General features: G+C 41.0%; 1 long non-coding RNA gene across 3 annotated transcripts in view; it reads left to right on the forward strand.

Annotated features, from left to right (window-relative positions):
- Positions 1–1,356: 1,356 nt before the first annotated feature.
- The window catches only part of LOC122455535, a 28,850-nt gene continuing 8,881 nt past the window's right edge, over positions 1,357–21,325 (forward strand). For all 3 annotated transcript variants that reach the window (XR_006273769.1, XR_006273770.1, XR_006273771.1), the window contains exon 1: positions 1,357–1,508. This is a non-coding gene — a long non-coding RNA (uncharacterized LOC122455535). The remainder of the gene's footprint in view (positions 1,509–21,325) is intronic.

Below are 21,325 nucleotides of genomic sequence, written 5' to 3' on the forward strand. Positions count from 1 at the left end.
AGAAGTGGCACTCCATCATCTCATGCAGCTGCCCTACGAAGACCACCACCAACCTTAAATTGGTTCTGGCTGCGTTCTACGGCAATCTGTCCTCCAAGGAACCATCACGTTCCCCACTCATTCGGTGGTTCTTGCAGCTCTGTGAATACTCCAGGATCACACACCCTGTGCTTGCAACACTCATGACAATGATGCGGAGCTGTGCAGGCTCTATGCTTCTGTCAGAGATGGCAGACACCGAGGTGGGCTGCACAGGTTTGTGGAATTTTGGAAGAATGGCATGAAAATTATGGGATACTGATAACACTCAGAGACAGTTACAAACTAAGAAGTTGCCCCCATGCTCCCAGTCACCCCTGCATGACTCATTTTGGCCTCATCCTGCATTGCCAAAACTTCCCAAAAGACAGTGAGCTGAACAGTGATGAGTTACACAGTGGGATTCCTACCCATGGTGTTACCCAGATGTTCTGTAATATAGGTAATGTAATGTAGGTCTCCAACGAACCAAGGTCCCAACAGACCCACAGGATAATGATGGACGCACGGAAGCAGCTGATGTACGTAGGTAGTCATCTGCAGCTGGGCTAGGTGGATCCTGGACCTACCACTGCCTCCAGCGGTTACCAGGGAAAGGAGGAGCACAGATCAGGACCTTCAGCAGATCAGGAGCACAGGAACAGATGGTAAGTTCACTGAGTTACATATGACAGGTAAGTCTCAGGCATAAGATGACTCAGATCGATGGTGAGGTTCGGTGATGACGATGATCTGTGGTGAAAGAAACCTCCTGAAGCCGCAAATAGACTGTTATTGGCTGCCTCTCTAATGGACAGCAACTGTTGACAGGTATGCAGCTCTTATAAAGGTTCTGAATCATAAAGGTTCCACAGAGCCAGTCCCTGCTGGAAAGTTCCAAGTCCTTTAAATGTTCCATAAGCACAACAGCATGAACAACATTAATAAACCCAGTAAACATGAAAATAAACACAAAGGAAACAGCCCCTACAATGGTGCACTGCACCCTGCATCAACACAAGCACTCCTGGTAACTATGTGCACCACTGACACAAAGACCCAAGTATGAACAGCACACATGATGTACTAACTGTGGCAACTATGTGCCAATATAGTTTGTCAACATAAGTTTGTAATGTAGACATGGCCTGGGAGGAAAAGAGCAGCAAGTATTAGACCTCTGGGCTTGCCTAGAGAAGCATCCTGGGAGCAGCCACTTTGGGAACCACTGAGATCTGTTCCTTCAGCAACTAGAAGGGTTGGGGAACAGCAACAGTCAATCAAGGCCCAGCAACCTGAAATAAAAGCAGCTGCCTGGTGTGAGCAAGGCAGCTTGTGCTGGAGCCTTTGGAGCAAAGAGAGAGGCTCCCTAGGCTACAGCCAAAAGAACCAGGTCAAGGCTAGGGCCTATTAGTGGCTACAACTGGAAACAGGAGTTCAGGAGGAACCCTACTGATTTAATTCCTCAGGGGCAATTAAGCCTCAGAAGGGTAAGAAACAATTTTATTTACAAATGACCCTGCAGGGAAAGGAATGTCTTCTGAGTTTATTGTACCCCAAAAGGGGTTTAAACTGTGTGGCCTGGCCAGGGGCCTGACCCACAGAAGACTTGCAAGAGGTAAAACTGACAGCTTGCAGGGGGCACTGGGAACTGAAGAGAGGGGACACCTGGGTGTAGTCAAAGAGGTGTGTGCAGCTCCTCACACCATCCATGAATGGTGTGGGATGCTTTCACAGATGGTGGGCCTGGCCTCCCTTAAATTCTCCAGGGCTTCTGTTTGTTTCAGTGGTACAAACTCCATTAAGGCAGATGTTTTGCGTGAGGATCTTGTTTATTGTTTGGTTTCTTCAGTCCCAAGGAGACCCTCTCTGATTCTGTTGATCTTGTCAGTGATGTAAGACTACAGCACTTTGCATCAGGAGTTAGTGTGGGAATGGAGGCATTTCAGATCAATTAGCTGGGTTTCTATATTGCACAGTTCTGCAGTCATGATCTGGGGGATGCAACTGTAAATTAGAAGAATGGTGTAATGGTTAAAGCAGGAGATTTGGGTTCTTCTATTCCTGGGTTTGCCACTGGCTTGCCATGGGACCTGGGACAAGTCACTTAATTGTTCTATCCCTCAGTTTCCCCATCTGTACAATAGGGGTAATATCTACCTCCCAGTGATTTGCGATGCTTAATCCATTAATGCTTGAGATCCTCTGATGGAAGGTGCTACAAACATACGTTGTTTGCGTTCTGAAAGGTTATGCAATCCTGCTTGTGACTGTAAATCCTGTAATGAAAAGATGCATGTTCCATGAAATATTCTCCTTAGCCAGACATGAGAGAATGGGGCAATACAATAAATGAATGAATTGTTTGATTCCTTACAAGTAGACTTATGGTCTGGGTATGCATGATCTCCTTACTCCTTTCAAATTCAAGCATGTAGAGAAGCTGAAAAATTATATGCATATCATATCTCTCAACTCATACACTCTTGTGATGTAAATTTTCTGCATATTAAGTAAAATGTTCATGATAATGGTCAAAAATAGTATTAGCCCTTTCTCCCAGTCTCGTAGATGTTATCATTGAATAAGTGATATAGAATTATGACGTGTAAAGGAATATGTTTAAGGTGTACATTGCTGGTGTGATAGTAGGAGATTTGGCTCCTTGTTCCTTCATTAAGGACGAATTCAGCCCAAGGGTGTACTATGATCTTGGAAAATAGCATTATAATAGTGAGACTATTGCCCACTGGATAGCAGGAGTTGATGATTAAATTTAAGTGTGTACTGTCCATATAAAGCAATTTTTTTTTTTACATTTACTGTGAACATTCATCACTGGTGCTGAAGATGTGCAGTTGCTAATTATTGTGTTTTTAACTTGTAATATACTGTAAATTTTGTATACTACTACTGTGACCTTCTACAGAATAGAGGGATGACAGGAGGCCCATAATTGTAGCATAGTGAAGAAATGCCTATAATTATCTACTATTTTTAGGACCAGTGTGCATGGCCTCTTAATTTACATAAGCTTTAGACATTCACACATTTTCTGTCTTTGCTTGTGGATGATAAATTTTCTTCAAATGAAATAGGACCACGTTGTGTTAAATGAGAAGTTAGCTGCCTGGGAGCTTGATTATTGGGAACAATAAAATCTTCAGTGCCAGCTTAAAAAAAGGAGCATTTATTTGGAGAAGACTTGTTTAATCCATGATTTAAAACATTTTAAAGAAAATCCACTTATATTGGGTCCTGATAACTTGTGATTTGCTTTTAGAGAATTAGTTAAATTATCATGTGGAAAAAGCATTAGCCTAACAAAAAGCAGGGGAAAAAGAGCAAACTCTATAATCTATTTATCTAATCTAATTTATTTACATGGAGGGAGATTATGACAGTATGTTCTTATTGGAGATGAATATTTTGTGCTCATTAAGGTTGCCCCCTCAAGTACTTGAGGCTATAAAGTGTGTTTCCATTAAGTACTATGGTATAGTACTTCCATTGTCCTGTGTGTCTTTGCTGTTTGCCTTGCTATTTCCTTCAGTATAACTGGTCCTATTAAAAGGAAGAGGCCTGGTAGTATGGGCTATAGGGTAGCAAGTAGGCAATGCCATTTCTGGGAACACTAGGCTAATTACAGACTTTTTTTCAGGGATGTTAAATAACACTAAATACCTTTCAGCTCTGGAATCTGATTTTGCGTGTGCGCACACACACACACACACACACACACACACACACACACACACACACACACACACACACACACACACACACACAAATAGTCCTTAAGGCTCAATGGGGCTACTCATGTGAGTAATAGCTATTCCCCTACCTGTTTGCAGTGTCAGGTCTTGTGGTGACGATTGATCAGCTGAATTTAAACCAGCCACTCAAGTTGTTGTCTTCTGATAGAAATGACGGATCCCAGTTCAACTCCTAGTGGAAAGATACCTATATCACAATTAGCATTGAGGGCCTGATCCTGCACAAGTAAATTTCCCCTCCATTGTGGAGGCCATCATTCACATGGACACAGAATGATGAGGTGAATGTCTGTTTAGACTTTAAAGTGATGACTTTGCTATCGTGTTTGCTTTTCTCAAGGGATAGGGCTAAATTCTAAATAGTATTCTGACTGTAAAGAAAATCCAAGCTCTAGAACTGCTCACTTTCAGTGGAGTAGAGTTTGAGTACTGGTATATTTGGATGCAGAATTCAACAGAGGCGTGAAACATTCAAGCAAAGAAAGTTAACAATGAATCCTTGGCCCCACTCTGGCTACTTTGCAGCCAGAAAGCTGCTGTAAGGGCATAAACCTGGCATAGTTGGTCAATGTCACCTACTCCCCACCCTCTGCATAGCCAGAAGGGCTTGGCTAGTAGGTAGGAACAAGATGGAGTGCATGATGTTCCTCATAATCCTTGGCTGATGCAGCATTGTTATGGGACTGTTGCAGCCACTGAGTTTTACCGGGAGCTGTTGCTCAGGCTTGGGAGAGCAGAAAGGTGACTTGGAGGCACCTTCACCCCCAAACAACCTGTCCAGAAGAGCCAGGCATAAGTTCAGGTCCGCTGAGGACTAAGCCCAGAGAACCTCCATTTTTCTCAGTATTCAAGAACACCAATTCATAGTGATGAGCATGGTATAAAAACTAGGACATAGAGTGGTGAGAAGTATGATATTAAAAACCTGCCTAGATCAATAGCATGATGATACTCAAACCTCCATTTATGAGCACTTATTAGGATGTGATCTATTTTTATGGGAAATGGAAGTGGGGGGGAGAGGATTGAACTCTTCTTACATGGTACCTTAGTGACTCAGGGACTTGACAATGAGATAGTCTTTTTATCGTAGCTTGGTCAAACCCAGCCTGATGTAGTACAGACCAAAAGCTTTTGCCATCTGACAGCTGTTAAGTGGCATACAGCAAAAGAGTGTGGTAAGAGCTGGATCACCAAAACATCACCACTCCACCTGGCACTATAACAGCAATCTATAATACTTTTCAGCTTCAAAGTGTTTTAAAGTAATCCTCACATCATCCATGTTTTATGGATGGGGAAACTGAGGCAGGGACATTGTGTTGGCTTAGGACACAAAGTTAGTGTCAGAACCAGGATAGAATCAACAGATGGGGCTGGATACTGAACTACGCTGTTATCCTTAGAGGGAATCTTTTATGATCAGAGTTTGGTGTAGTTTGGCAGGACAGTGTAGGAAAGCTGGCAGCGTGTTTCCTATACCATATTGATTCTAGAATCCAGAGCTGTCAGGGCAGCACCTTTCAAAAACTGTAATTTTACAGAGGTAGAATGTCACTCGGATTGATTCTTCTTTCCATGGTCATTATCCACCTGTTCCTTGAATTAAAAGCAAATAGAAACAGAAAGAGAAGAAATACATGACTGAAGGAGAAGAAAAGCCTGTTTGCCTTAATTACACAGGAGGGTATTTCAAGAACAGTTGATCCATTTGAAAGTCCGACCTCTTCTAATACTGAAAAATGAGGTCAGTGTTACCTCTGGTTCTCTGATGAGACAGTGCCTTTGTTTTGGAAGTTCAAGCTGCCTGGAATGGAAACACCTTTTACTGCTTTGCCCAAGATATCCAACTTGGGACTGGGAGGTGGGGGGTGGGAAGAGAATTTGCTTATTAGGGCTTTATCTTTTGCTTTTCTGCTTATCCTATATTTAGCATTTGTTTACATAGGCACTATTGTCCCTGCAGATGCTTGCGCATTACTTCCTTTGGAATTTCATATATGCCCCTGAAGAAACTCTCTGGCAGTGTTTTCCCCAGGAATTGAAATTGGGGTGGGGGTGTTCGAATTTACTGGGGTGGGGAGGGGGTCAGGACCAATGAGGGGTGAGACCATGAGGGTGAAAGTGAGCTGTATGGCACAATAGTAAAGACTGAAAAATGTTTCATGACCATTTTTTAGTTTTAACTCATGTTTTAAAACCATCACACAAAATTAAAGTTGGCTACTCAAGCCCTCTATGAAGCACTACATCTACATCCTTCTTGGTTTCTTCTTATAATTTTGCACAACTCTGTTAATGAACTTATTGAATGCAGTGTGTTCATCTTTGGTGGCTTCTCATGCATCCGGTACTTCCATTCCTTCAACTGATATGCTCATTAGTTCATTCACATGATCAGGCAGAAGGTGACTTCTTTCAGAACATAAAATTCTATTAAATGAGGCAGAAGAATGCTCAGCTGTAGCTGTTGTGACTGGGAGTAGCCAGAGATGAATTCCTACTTCTTTCATCCCAGGAAACAAAGCACAAAGATTGAGTCAAGCCACTAGTGATGATAAAAAAAGAAGTGAAGTTGAAGTCAAATTTTCATTCACCGTATGATATTCCACTGTGTTCAAATTCTCTGTTCTGTCCTGAGCCCATGGCAGCCCCATTGCTGGTAGTGCCTTACTCCACTCAGTTGTTGGTGTTTTATAGGACAGGGATCTGTAAAAGCTATGTAGAGATTGAATAGAATCTAGAAGTTGCTGTTACAGATTTTTAAGAATCAAGTCTGTGTACTTTTTCAGTTGTCTTAACAAACACTTCTTGGCCTCTTCACTTAAGGATTCAATATAAATGCCTTCATTAGTCAACTTCTGGACTGAAGTCTTTGCTTCTTCCAGTACTTTTTCAAATGGATAGCTCTCTGATTGATCTAAATGTAGCTTCTATTGCTGGACAAAGATCTACTACTGTTGTAGCGGATGCCTGGATGGCATTGCTTAATGACCCAAGTAATTTCAACAGTAGACTTACAAGAGAGAGAACGGCAATAGTCTTTTCTGAACATAGTAGCAAAAGTAATCCACCAGCCTTACTAATTAGATCTATCCTATCTTGGTAGATACTTTCCAAAGCCAGTAATAATGGCTGGAGTAATTTTAAGACAACAGTCAAGGATTGCTCATGAGAAAACCTGAGGGTTTTCCCAGGTTGGACAAATTTGAATTTCAGTTCTAGAGTATCTTCTATATTTTCCAAGATATTCAGTCTTTTTGGACTCTTGCTGAAAAAAGAATATAATGAAGTCATTAAATTTATAGCTTTTTTAATGCCTTTTGAAGAGTCTGCAGTGCTAGTTGGAAAAGATGGCCTCTGCAGTGTAGGAGAGATTAGGGTTACACTTTTCTCTGAGCAAAGCTTGTACTCCACCATGTCTTCCAGTCTTGCAGCTCCATCAAATGCACAAGCAGCCATCTGTCTGAGGTCCAATTGACAAGCATGTAACTCTTCTAAGATGTGGGTTGTCACAGATGCAGCTGATGTGTCTTCTATAACTTGAACATCTAGAAATGCGTCTACTGGCCTACCACTGACATCAAGGTAACATACACAATGACTTAATACTTGATTCCCATTTGCATCGATGCATTCATCAGCCATGTATGCAAATTTTTGAATGTGGTGAGAGAGTTCTTCACTTTTTCAACTGTTGAGTCTTTCACTGTTGCACCACATACTTCTAGCCAGTCAGTTGAGTTTCTTGCAGAAAGACAGTGAGCATTTGCTGGTCTCGTTTGGAACCAGTATTCAACTTCAGGATGAACAAGGGACAATGCACTTAACGTTGGCCTCCAGTTTGTAGTGTGTGGTATCTCTTGCTTAAATAGAAAGTATGATGCCACGGCCATGTTTGTTCACATGAACTCTATTGTGTCTCCAGCATTCTTAACAGCCTCATTAACATTAATCGGTGTTGTCCTTGGTCAGTGGAGACTCAGACTTCAGAGGTGCTTTCACATGAGTTCACCTCCCACATAGGGGGCAAGAAGGCACCTTGCTCATTCCTCCAGCTGCTCACTGTTCATTCTGGCTGCTGTTGTTTGTTGTGGCACCGTTGACTCCATCGCTCTGTTGCCAATGGCCCTGCACCATCACCTTCTGCTGCCACCTGCCACTGTGACCTCTGCGAGTTGGCCTCTTGAGGTTCCATCCAGCTCTCTGTGATTTCAGCTGAGCTCTCAGTGGGGGAACCTTGCTGCTAGTGCAGACTGAGCCGTCTCTTCCACAGAGAAACTGTCCCACAGCAGGTCTAAGCACTTAGACCTGATTATCAGTGATTTCAGCTGTAGTGGTTACTTAACAAAACAAAAGACTATCTATTGAGCCTAATCAGCTCTGTCTTTAAATAGTGGAGAGGGGTAAGTCAAATAGTACTTGTGACTCAGGCAGACCATCAAGCAAAACACCTGTCCCCATCCTTTCTCTCGATGCCCTCAATCAGAACAGGCTAAGTACAGTTCTACTCTCCTTTACTCATACAATAAGAATAACAACATTTCATTACCCCTCCCCTTCCCCCCCACATTCAAGTGATTTGTAACCCAACCCCAGCCAAAATCTATCACCTGGGCAACGCAGCTGTGTTTGCTGGACACCTAGGTAGATTGGGAATGAATATAAATACAATCTGGTCCTGAAGCCTTCCCCCCCAGCCCCTAGCTCATCACTAGCTGTCAGGGAGAGCTCATTTAGACTTTGCTTACGAATAATAATTTGAAATTATTAGGCTGGCCAATATCACCAAAATGAATGCACTGACGTTGTCCTAGAAAACAACAGCTGTATAAGGAAGCTAGTCTATGTTCATACTTTTCAAATCTATTATACTTTTTCAGCTACCCATGTTTTATCATACACTGTATATGCTTTTAAAGTGTGTACTAATGTTTCAATTTCAATTCAAATTTCCAAACAATCACTAAAATGGCAACACTGCATGTAACTAGTTCACAAAACTGGGGAGGTGCTGGGGAAATTCAGGGGAGTGTAGGGAAATCCCTGCTCTCTGGTCCCATATATTTAACTGTATAATATAACAATGGGAGCCAATGCATTCTAATGTTTATGTCAATGAAATGCAACTGCTGTGGAGTATTTTTGTCTGTGTAGGCACTGCTTTAAATAGCACATGAAATTCATTTTAAAAAATCAGTAACACTACTAAATATCAAGACTTTATTAACAGCTAAATTGCATCCATTGTTGGGGACTGGATGGCTCCCGGCTTTCATGCCTGTAGTGGTTGTAACACTTCATGCTGTGGTCACTTAGTAAGAGAGAGGGCCCCCCTTCCCTGCTTAGCTGCATTAAAAACAAAACAGCAACAAAATCCCAACATTGGGACAGTAGTAAAGGGACAAGAGGAAAATACACTAATTTGAATGCAACAGGTGTAACTATTTATTTACATCCTCTCCCATAGCATACTGACAGGTTTCAGAGTAGCAGCCGTGTTAGTCTGTATTCGCAAAAAGAAAAGGAGTACTTGTGGCACCTTAGAGACTAACAAATTTATTAGAGCATAAGCTTTCGTGAGCTACAGCTCACTTCATCGATGAAGTGAGCTGTAGCTTACGAAAGCTTATGCTCTAATAAATTTGTTAGTCTCTAAGGTGCCACAAGTACTCCTTTTCTTTCTCCCATAGCATAGGACTTCATATCCACTAAAACTGAACCTGCTTTCATTGACTGTAATCCCCATTACTGTAATCCCTCCATGTCACTTTGCAGAATGGCTCTGTCCTCCTATGTGCTTGCCTACTCTCAAACCTGTGTATTTCTGTAAACCTGCTCAGGGCTGGATTTACACTTGATAAAGGAAGACATGAAGCCGCCATGCAGGACAGAGAGAGGAGCTTCCACTTTTGTTTTGTTTCTTTATTTGCTTAAAAACCCTCTGGAAACCCTAAGGATCCTTAGTAGGAGCTACACAGCAAAACCGATCACTGCTTGAAGGGTGGCACGGCTGGCTATGTGGAGGTGCTCCATGGGAGCACAGTTCGTTGGGAACTATTAGCTTATAGGATAACAGTTCCCTGTTTCAAAATCAGCCCAGCTCAGTAGTATTGAGTGACCTAAAACCATGAACCTCTGGTGGTCTATCATGGTATAGATGGGCAGTACCCACGCTGTCAGTCTCAGCAGGGAGGCCAGCAGCCATGGTCCCTTCAGAGTTGGGTGGAGGCATACTAGTGGGGAGGGGATGTCTGAATGACTACTCTTTGCACTGTACCTTTTGTGGGGATAAAAAAAAAATCTGACTGTAAGGACTGTCTGGCATCTTCCACAAGTACTACATTTACTGCTGATAAGGAATGAAGTGTTGCACACAATTTCCTGCATACAACAGTAAGGGAGGAGCTTCTGGAACATGGGAAAGCGGAGCATAGACAAGACAACGGGCAGATCTATCTTGCCATTTAGGCAGTTGTCTGCAAAAGAGTCCTCATGTTAAAACACTTTTTCTGTCCAGTTTATCCAAAAAAGAAGAGAAGTCTTTACAAGGAAACATTGAGCACTACACTTTAATTATCACTTTTGAAACCTGCTGATGTGCAGCCAGATTCCAATATACTTATTCAAATTGGCTAACACTCCACAAGTAACCCGCTGATTTGTGACTGTCACCTGTCTGTCTTGAAGCAGTGATGGTTCCTGCTGTGTAGCCCAATCCAAAAATCTTTTGATGGTTTTCAGAGGGTTTTCTGACCATCAAAACAAACACTTTTAAATGGGGCCACTGCTATCCAGCATGAGTAAGGGTATCAGACTCTGGCCCAGAGTGGTTAGGATTTAAATATTTGAATTTTGCTAAGAAGCAGTCTGTGAATTGCATATTACAGTATTTTAAATCGGATGTTATAATATCTGAATTGCTGTTTGGAACACAAACATTATGCTCATGTTGAGAAATATGTAAAAAAATATCTAAATCTTCAAGCTGCTGTCATGCAGCACCTTTCATAACAATACAGAGTAGTTTAATAACAGTGTGGGAAATCTGGCAATATGTTTGTTTAAAAACTTTAATTAGTGAAGGCCTTTCCCAGAGGCCGACAGTGGCAAAAGGTGCGAATGGTGAAAATATCCCCCACCCTGCTTGCTCCATAGTAGCTATATTCCATGCACAGATGGGCTGGTGAAGTAACTGTGAATGGACAAATGATAACAGACTATTCAGTTATTCCAACATCAGCTCATTAGCAATCTGTCAGATTTCAATTTGTGTACTGTGAAAAATGCAGATATCACATGATTGCCATAGATTGAATGCAGCCCTTTAACTGAGAAGGGCACAATGAATGAATCAGCATAGTGACTTTACTGGTGAGGATGTCCTCTTGTCCAAAAGGCAGGATGCTCCATGCTTTAGGCTTTCAATGGTCACATTCAAAGTTGAAAGAAAAGGAGTACTTGTGGCACCTTAGAGACTAACAAATTTATTAGAGCATAAGCTTTCGTGAGCTACAGCTCACTTCACGAAAGCTTATGCTCTAATAAATTTGTTAGTCTCTAAGGTGCCACAAGTACTCCTTTTCTTTTTGCGAATACAGACTAACACAGCTGCTACTCTGAAACCATTCAAAGTTGACTAAAACTGGTGCAGCCTCAGTGAAGTGGTTTAGCATCCACTTTACTGCTCATTGAAATCAATGGAAAGACACCTTTAACTGCAATGGGTACTGGATCAAGGCCTTGGTAGTTGGTCCACTGTGCTAACTACATGGTTAGTGTAATTCCACTGATTTTGGTGAGGCTACTGTAGGGGTGAATCTGGCCAATTTTTTGTATGTACACTTGCCAAAGAATTAGCTGAGTTTATTAATAAATAGATGTTGGGGAATCATTGATAAACAAGAAGAAAAGGAGTACTTGTGGCACCTTAGAGACTAACAAATTTATTAGAGCATAAGCTTTCGTGAGCTACACACCAAATGCATCCGATGAAGTGAGCTGTAGCTCACGAAAGCTTATGCTCTAATAAATTTGTTAGTCTCTAAGGTGCCACAAGTACTCCTTTTCTTTTTGCGAATACAGACTAACACGGCTGCTACTCTGAAACCATTGATAAACAAGGTTTCAGAGTAGCAGCCGTATTAGTCTGTATTCGCAAAAAGAAAAGAAGTACTTGTGGCACTTTGTTAGTCTCTAAGGTGCCACAAGTACGCCTTTTCTTTTCTTTTTATTTATTATTATTTATTTATTTTTATTTATTCTTTTATTGATAAACAAGAAATTAGCTAAGTCCATTGACATGAGGTAAGAGATGGTCTCATGCAATCCTGGCTTACATTTCATATGATTCAAAAGCTTGATTTAGGCAAATGTGATAAACATGTAACATGTTTCTTTCTAAATTTAAAAAAATTGGCTAGCAGCCCATAAATCGGATTTGCTAAATCATTGGTACCGTATTTCTAAATGAAAATATTTGCATTAGACTTTTCTGGTTAAGTCCTGATATTTGCCTTCATAAATTCAATCCTGCTGTTTCATTTCTCATGACTGAGATCTACTTTCCCTGTCCAAAATAAAATGTGCTCATCTGTCCATAAAAAGCACTTCAAAGTAGGATAATGTCATTGTGTATATATTGATAACCAGATCCTTTTTTGCTGGTAAAAGTGAGAGTTACAGGAGCATTCTGTAGTGAACATACATTATGTTAGCATGGTTCAGCATAAGAAAAACTTTATACTTCTGTGTAGCATTTATGAGCACTGCCAAGTTGGAATATGTAGATAGTAAATGTCTGGATGATGTTGTTGTTATTGTTATTATTATTATTATTATTCATTTTAGAATACCATCATTGAAGCTACACACTTTGAGCATTAACTAGTAGTGCTGTTATAATGGTGATTTTAATGTGGTTGAGACAAGTATAATACCTTTACATAGACGAGAGTTTTATAAACAGTCATCTAATCAGGTTGAAGAGTAACCTCACTCTGTCTGTGGTGCCTTTTCTGTCTGTTCAAACCTCTGATACTTAAAGGAATTTTTTTTCTATACTTAATAACATCATGAATATATGTGAAATAAGATCCACTGAAAATACTGGGATTTGTCTGTCAGACCACAATTTGAAAGTGTATTTCTCTTAATCCGATTGATTTTAAAATATTGCTATAATTTATTATAATTGATTATATTAAATCACGTTGGAATCTCTTTGCTACTAGATCAAGAAATGATATAACTCAAAGTAGTCCTCACCATACAACTGTGTTTAAAAATGTTACGGGCATGAAACCTAAGTCTGATTCACGCCAATAGGATTTTAAACTTCACACTAAATAGTTCCGTCAATCAAGTCACAAAAATCATAGCAACATATTTACTTCAGATAACAACGTGCCTTCTCAATGCAAGGATCTCAACTGCTAGACCACTGTTTTCTAGTGCCAGCTTCATCAAAGTCCAATAAAATATTCTCATTGTAATATGCACCTGTCTGTTGTACTTTTTTGACTACAAGGAACAGCTCCACAAAAATGTATGCACTGAACACGAAGCAGTCTAAAGAATAGTTCTAATACAAAGGCCTGTCTTTCTATAGTGCCCTGTAGCTGAAATAAAACTACACTGGAAAAATGTGTTTTACTGGTAGCAGATTTTCTTGACACACATACATACTTCCTTATGCCAGTGAGAATAGAGAATAACAATATCTAATGAAACGATGCCATATGCATTATAAATGTTGTAGGTAGTTCTGATTGCAGGTGTCACCAATTAACAGAAAGATGAGGCTTCCAAGAAAATAGTGGCTTCTTTATATTAAAAAAAAAAAAGGTGGTGGGGGAGGGAACCAAAGTCACAACAGTAAAGTTTGTGACAATTTGTATGTCATATAGAATACAGACAGCATCTCACATTGTCTTCACTTTAGAGATTTGCATTGTACACTGCTTGATCCCAGTAAGTCCCTGTTCCTATAATCTTTTGGGACACTATAAACTGATAGTCAATGAAACTCAACTTCTTTTAAAGGTGAATTACTTTTCCTCCAGCAGTGCGGACTGGGGCACTCAGTGGCTGAAACCCTGCTAGGTATCGTGTTTTTAAAAAAAAAAAAAAAAAGAACAACTCTTTCTCTTCATCTCAGCTCTCAAAAACTGGTAAAAACCTTTTAAACTCTATTTTTAAAGGAAGTTTTTAATTCAATGGGACTTAGGCGGGTGCCTAAAGGTAAGCACACACTTACCTGCTCTGCTGAATTGGGATGAACTAAATCTCAATCTAGGAGAATTTGCAGTACAAACTTTTTAAAAGCTTCTGTCGTGTGCATACACACACAACCAACATAACTGTAATGAGGTGGGGTAATTGGGGAGTGGGGGAGAATTGCAGAGAAAGAAAGCCTTTACAATGAACAAAAGGGTTAGTGAAATCTTGGCACGTTGGAAATATAAGGTCGATTACAATTGAATATTGGAACCAACAATACCACACACATTATAAAACTAACTTTTTTCTATTTTCTCTCTATTCTGGACTTTTAATTTATTGCAGTGATTCCACAAAGTAGCAGTGGAATACAACGTCTCATGGTGCCTGTGCTGTTTGTTTGTTTTGAAAGTTTTAACTAGGCACATCGGGCATAGATTGTATTGCTCCACCCCATAGGTTGCATTGATAGCAACATCATGTAATATTAACACACACATGCTTTTTCTGATCTTGCTTGAGATTTCTGCTCTAGCACATTAAACAATAACAACATTTTACTGCGAGAACACAATCTGTAAAAGGAGGAACAATAGAGGACATTTGTAGGGTTTTTTGTATTGAATGTTGTCTATGTGCATGGGGACAATTTACAACTTTTTGTGTTTTACTGGGTGTTTTTGAGTATTTTGAGTGCTATACAAATAAATAATGGCATGTAGCGTGCATGCTGTCTCTCAAAAATACACAGGTAAGTGTACAGGGGAACCTGTGTTTTTATAGCCACAGTAGTATTCTATTTAAGAATATACACTGGTACTTGAGGCATTTGTTTTTATACAAATATATGCAGAGGTATTTGGTATAAAGTTATACACCAGTAGTCCACTTGTAATTAGTATAGTGGTTTTAACCCCAGTTAAGTATATGGCTATTTGGTGCAGAATTGTTATCAGGTAACGATGTGTTACTCAGTATATGCATGAGACTGGCATCTTTCTAGATGTCCAATGTAATTTCTGTGCAAGGTAATTGTTTGCTAGTAGTAACACAAGCTTTTTGGCTTTGTTCCTTAAGACCAACATTCCTCACAAGTCTGGACTGTCTCTAATCCTAGCCAGGTTTAGTTCTGTAACAGTATCTTATGAGCCATAGTTTGATGCATTTCCTTGCTGCCATGGCTAATAATAGGAGAAATCCAGTGGTCTATCAGTAGTCAAATCCCATTTGGGCCATATTAACATCTTTATTCACGTTGAGTAGTCCCATTTTGGGGTGTGTTGTTAGGTTGTGGGTGTTTTTTATTTATTTTTATTTTATTATTATGACCTACTTCCTCACATCTTATCTACAAGATTGGGAGGTTTTGGTAATTATTGCGGTATAGAGGCATATGTTTACTTTTACTTTGGGATTCTCTCAATGATGAGGTGGTGGTGTTCATTTAGAGGGCTTCCTGCCCACAGGTTATCTTGTATAAAACTCTGCTTCACTTTTTTTTTTAATGTGACTCACTTCATACTATTTAAAGCTGTGTAAAGATAACAGCTTGTCCTGTAGATCTACCTGATTTTTCTGTCTTTAAAATTTGTTTTTGCATATACCCACTCTATCCTCAGTAGAGATAATGTTGAAGTTGGAGATAATTACAAAAATCTTTAAAGGTTTTTAAGTCCACACAAAGATGGACTACAAGCTGTCAGGAACAGTATCCCCGATACGGTCACGGCTAACCTGGTGGCTGAACTTTGTGACTTTGTCCTGACCCACAACTATTTCACATTTGGTGACAATGTATACCTTCAAATCAGCGGCACTGCGATGGGTACCCGCATGGCCCCACAGTATGCCAACATTTTTATGGCTGACTTAGAACAACGCTTCCTCAGCTCTCGTCCCCTAATGCCCCTACTCTACTTGCGCTACATTGATGACATCTTCATCATCTGGACCCATGGAAAAGAAGCTCTTGAGGAATTCCACCATGATTTCAACAATTTCCATCCCACCATCAACCTCAGCCTGGACCAGTCCACACAAGAGATCCACTTCCTGGACACTACGGTGCTAATAAGCGATGGTCACATAACCACCACCCTATATCGGAAACCTACTGACCGCTATTCCTACCTACATGCCTCTAGCTTTCATCCAGATCATACCACTCGATCCATTGTCTACAGCCAAGCGCTACGATATAACCGCATTTGCTCCAACCCCTCAGACAGAGACAAACACCTACAAGATCTCTATCATGCATTCCTACAACTACAGTACCCACCTGCTGAAGTGAAGAAACAGATTGACAGAGCCAGAAGAGTACCCAGAAGTCACCTACTACAGGACAGGCCCAACAAAGAAAACAACAGAACGCCACTAGCCATCACCTTCAGCCCCCAACTAAAACCTCTCCAACGCATCATCAAGGATTTACAACCTATCCTGAAGGACGAGCCATCACTCTCACAGATCTTGGGAGACAGACCAGTCCTTGCTTACAGACAGCCCCCCAATCTGAAGCAAATACTCACCAGCAACCACACACCACACAACAGAACCACTAACCCAGGAACCTGTGCTTGCAACAAAGCCCGTTGCCAACTCTGTCCACATATCTATTCAGGGGATACCATCATAGGGCCTAATCACATCAGCCACACTATCAGAGGCTCGTTCACCTGCGCATCTACCAATGTGATATATGCCATCATGTGCCAGCAATGCCCCTCTGCCATGTACATTGGCCAAACTGGACAGTCTCTACGTAAAAGAATGAATGGACACAAATCAGATGTCAAGAATTATAACATTCAAAAACCGGTTGGAGAACACTTCAATCTCTCTGGTCACTCGATCACAGACCTAAGAGTGGCTATACTTCAACAAAAAAGCTTCAAAAACAGACTCCAACGAGAGACTGCTGAATTGGAATTAATTTGCAAACTGGATACAATTAACTTAGGCTTAAATAGAGACTGGGAATGGATGAGTCATTACACAAAGTAAAACTATTTCCCCATGGTATTTTTCCCTCCCACCCCACCCCCCACTGTTCCTCTGATATTCTTGTTAACTGCTGGAATTAGCCTACCTTGCTTGTCACCATGAAAGGTTTTCCTCCTTTCCCCCCCCCTGCTGCTGGTGATGGCTTATCTTAAGTGATCACTCTCCTTACAGTGTGTATGATAAACCCATTGTTTCATGTTCTCTGTGTGTGTGTATATAAATCTCTCCTCTGTTTTTTCCACCAAATGCATCCGATGAAGTGAGCTGTAGCTCACGAAAGCTTATGCTCTAATAAATTTGTTAGTCTCTAAGGTGCCACAAGTACTCCTTTTCTTTTTGCAAATACAGACTAACACGGCTGCTACTCTGAAACCTGTTAAAGGTTGTGTGTGTGAATGATGTGGGAGCTGCCTGTATTTTATGAATATTATATGTTTATCTGTTTGTGTTTTGATATATAGCTACTAGTGGTTAATTCCAACAGGAGCAGTTAGCACATAGGTCGGAAAATATTTCAACTGAACACATTAAAACACAACAAATACAGCTGCTTCCTATTCTACTGTACATGAACTATCAACACAGGAAAGTTGACGGGTAGTGTTGGTTATCACATTTCCTCATTTTTATTTTAATCTTTTTACACATCTCTCCTACTCACCACCTGATGAGATACTATTCTGTAACAAAGCTTAGTCCTAAAAAGATCTAAAATGTAAAAGAACATTACAAAATTAAAAGTCAATCCTAACCACAGCTAAGTGTCCCACTCGTTCAGTGGGTATCTTTATAACCACTGCTATTGACCTGAAGTTACTGTGTCTGGTGTCACTTGGTAATCAAGTTCAAAATAAAGTCTTTTTCAGAACAGGATGGTGTTAGAGACAGCTAAGGTTTTGAGAAGAAAATGTCCCAATACCCAGCAACATAAAGACCTAATCCAGGGATCGGCAACCTTTGGCACACAGCCCACCAGGATAAGCCCCCTGCCGGGCCAGGCCGGTTTATTTACCTGCTGCGTCTGCAGGTTCGCAGCTCCCACTGGCTGTGGTTCGCCACTCCAGGCCAATGGAGGCTGTGGGAAGTGGCGCGGGCCAAGGGATGTGCTGGCTGCCGCTTCCCGCAGCTCCCATTGGCCTGGAGCGGCAAACCGCAGCCAGTGGGAGCCGCGATCTGCTGAACCTGTGGACGCAGCAGGTAAATAAACCGTCCTGGCCCGCCAGGGGGCTTACCCTGGTGGGCCGCGTGCCAAAGGTTGTCAATCCCCGAATCTCCTTGTTTTTTTTAAACCACTAAGCAAACCTAGAAAATTCAAGTTGTGTAATCAGTATAAGAACTATGTTCTTAATCCAACAAGTTGCTTAAGTTGTGTGTAGTCCCAATGAAGTGATCAATGAGATTACTGATGTGCTTAAGTGCTTTGCTGAATAGGGATGGACTGCTGAATTAGGGCCTATGGGTAAAATTTCCAAAAGCACCTAATGACTTAAGAACTCAAGTTCCATTTTCAAAAGTGACTTAAGCACATAATAGAATTTAGGTTACTGACTTTCATTGAAATGTAGGTTCCTAAATACCTAAGTGGCTATTGAAAATGGGACTTTAGGGGCCTATATTAGTTAAGTGCTTGGGCAATTTTACCCTATATTCTTAGCACATCTTGCATATAGAGACACAATAATGCTTGATACTATGTCCATCTAGATTCAGAAGAAAGATTCTGCCAAGTTGCTGATAGGCTGAGAATAGAACTGGTCTGTTGGTATGTTTATTTTTTTTATTCATAACAAATTTAAGGCTTTCCTTCTGTTTTATTCCAAAACAAACTGATATTCTGTTTTCTGAAATCTTGTAGAATTGTAACAATTTAAAAATATTAAGTTCTGAAATAGAATTCCTTTAATGTATTTATTTTTTGAAAAATGTTAGCATCTGACTAAACTGACAATTCAAAATTGGCAATTGGAAAAGAAATCCCAAACCTAAAACTGGTAAATAACTGAAAATGATAAATGAACTTTTTAATTTAAAAAAAAATTAAAATGCTTCTGAAAGAAACTTCTAATTTCAGCAAAGAAAAAAATTGATCAAAACCACATTCACTTGTCCCACTTGATTTGTGAGTCTAAGGGCTCAATCACCAAATCAAATGGATGAAAAAAGGAAATAGAACAAGACCTTGTCTATCCTAGGAAAGTTCTACTTGTTTAACTAACTCCAGTTTTAAGGTGAAATTCTGGCACCACTGAAGTCAGTGGCAAAACTCTTACTGACTTGCAATGAAGCCAGAATTTCACCATAAATCACTCTAGTTACACTGGTGCAATTCCCTATGTAAATGCATTTAAACTGGTTTAACTTTCACTTAATTAAGCTAAAATCAACTTGGTAAAATCCAGTACAATTTTTCTTGTATAAACAAAGCCCAAGAGATGTGGTTCTGACAGAAGCTTGTTGGGGAGGGAATGTTTCAGGGAATATTTTCAGGACAGCAAGTGGGGCAGAGAAACAGAGAAAAAAATTAAAGCAACACTCTCTTTGTTACCTTATATATTAAAAAAAAAAAACACAAAACAAAAAAACAAAACCCAGGGCAAAATCCACTCAGTTACTTCCAGGCCATGTCACATCCTCTTATCAGGTAATGGAGCCACAAGGCACAATGCAAAAGAAGTCAGAAGTCTGGCAAGTTTCTTAATATTGTTTCAGAGACTACGCAACAGGTCATTTGCACCATATGGTACCCAAGAGTTAATCCAGAAAAGGATGCTGGGTACCTAGGAAGATCAATGTTGAAATGCCATTTAGAGAGAATACATTAACTCAAGAGGCAAAAGTCCATAAAACCAAACAAGCGAGGGAGACCAAGAGGCAGGAAGGGAGATGGAGGAGTAGGGAGACTGGCATGGTTTCTGAAAGATTATCTGAGTTTAGTCTCCAGTTATCCCCATGTCCACTTACATTTTATAACAAGGTTTTCCATCTCTAGAATGCAGTGGTGTATCTTCAAGTGTCTCGGCAAGGAAGACCAATTGGTGTCTCTCTGTTTTTATATACATTAGTGTAGGCCAGTGGTTCTCAAACTTTAGCAACCTGAGAACCCCCATTTTTATTTAAACATTTTCATGGACCCCAAACCCCCGGCTCAGCCCCAGACCCCACCTCCCGCTCCACCTCTTCCCTGCCTCTTTCTGCTCCCTCCCCCCAAGTGTGCCCCGTCCCCGCTTCTCTGCCTCCTGCACACTACTGAGCAGCTCTTCCCGGGTATGCAGGTGGTGCTGGGAGGGAAGGGGAGGAGTTGATTAGCAGGGCTGACAGACCCCCTGGAGTACCCTTGCAGACCCCCAGGGGGCCATGGATCCCACTTTGAGAAACGCTGGTGTAGGCTAGTCTGGATATGTAGCTTGGTGATCATTCCAGGCACTTAATGTCTGTCTTTATATGTTGAACAAGTTCCACACAGGCAGCTCTGCCTTATTCAGCTCTACTAAGTCTCCTTGAGAAACAAGCAGCACTGTGTGATTGAAAAATATCATTCTGCATTCAGCCCAGTAAAAGTAAAATAAGGATCTGATTCTGAGTGTTGAGCACTTCCTAGGGCCCCATGGGTCCTGGACTTTAGGCTCAGAGTTGCAATGCCTATCTTTAGGCATTCTGCTGCCTGGCAGAATCCTCAGCCATGAGGTGCCTAGAGTCCCTGTGCAATGCCTGAGGAGAGTTAGCTGCTGAAGAATGGGATCCACAAAAGCCAGCAAGCTGAGCAGGGAGCTGCCTGCATTAGCCAGAGAAAATGCAGAGGAGAGGGGTGAGGCCTGAGTACTGCCCCATCTCAGGGAGGTAGGTGGCTGCTTCCCTGCAGTTGAGGGTTCACAGCTGTGAATCCTCTACTGAAGTTAAGTGCCTAAGCCAGCTCAACCCTTTCTTGCAAAAAACAGAAGAGGTGGTGATGCTGCCCCACCCCCTCCATTTACCCAGCAGTTGGAACACTCAGCTGAGATGTGGGAGACCAAGGTTAGAGCCCTCCTATTCTCTGATATGGAGGAGGGCTATGTCTCCCATATCCTGCAAGAGTGCACTAGCCATGGAGTTGTAGGGTATGCTAAATTGGGTCTCTTAGTTTCACCTGTTGGAGCTGTTCCACTTTGGATTAAATAGTCATTGGACCAGACAAATTGAGAATGATTCTATAGCCTATGTTTAGGGGATACACCTGCAAGGGTTCCAATCCTTATGCGGATGAATTTTGCAAGGCGCCAATTTCGGTCAACTTTCATTGATCTCAATGGGAGTTTAGGGTGCTCTGC

The sequence above is a fragment of the Dermochelys coriacea genome, chromosome 8 (genome assembly GCF_009764565.3).
Source record: "Dermochelys coriacea isolate rDerCor1 chromosome 8, rDerCor1.pri.v4, whole genome shotgun sequence".
NCBI classification, from domain to species: Eukaryota; Metazoa; Chordata; order Testudines; family Dermochelyidae; genus Dermochelys; species Dermochelys coriacea.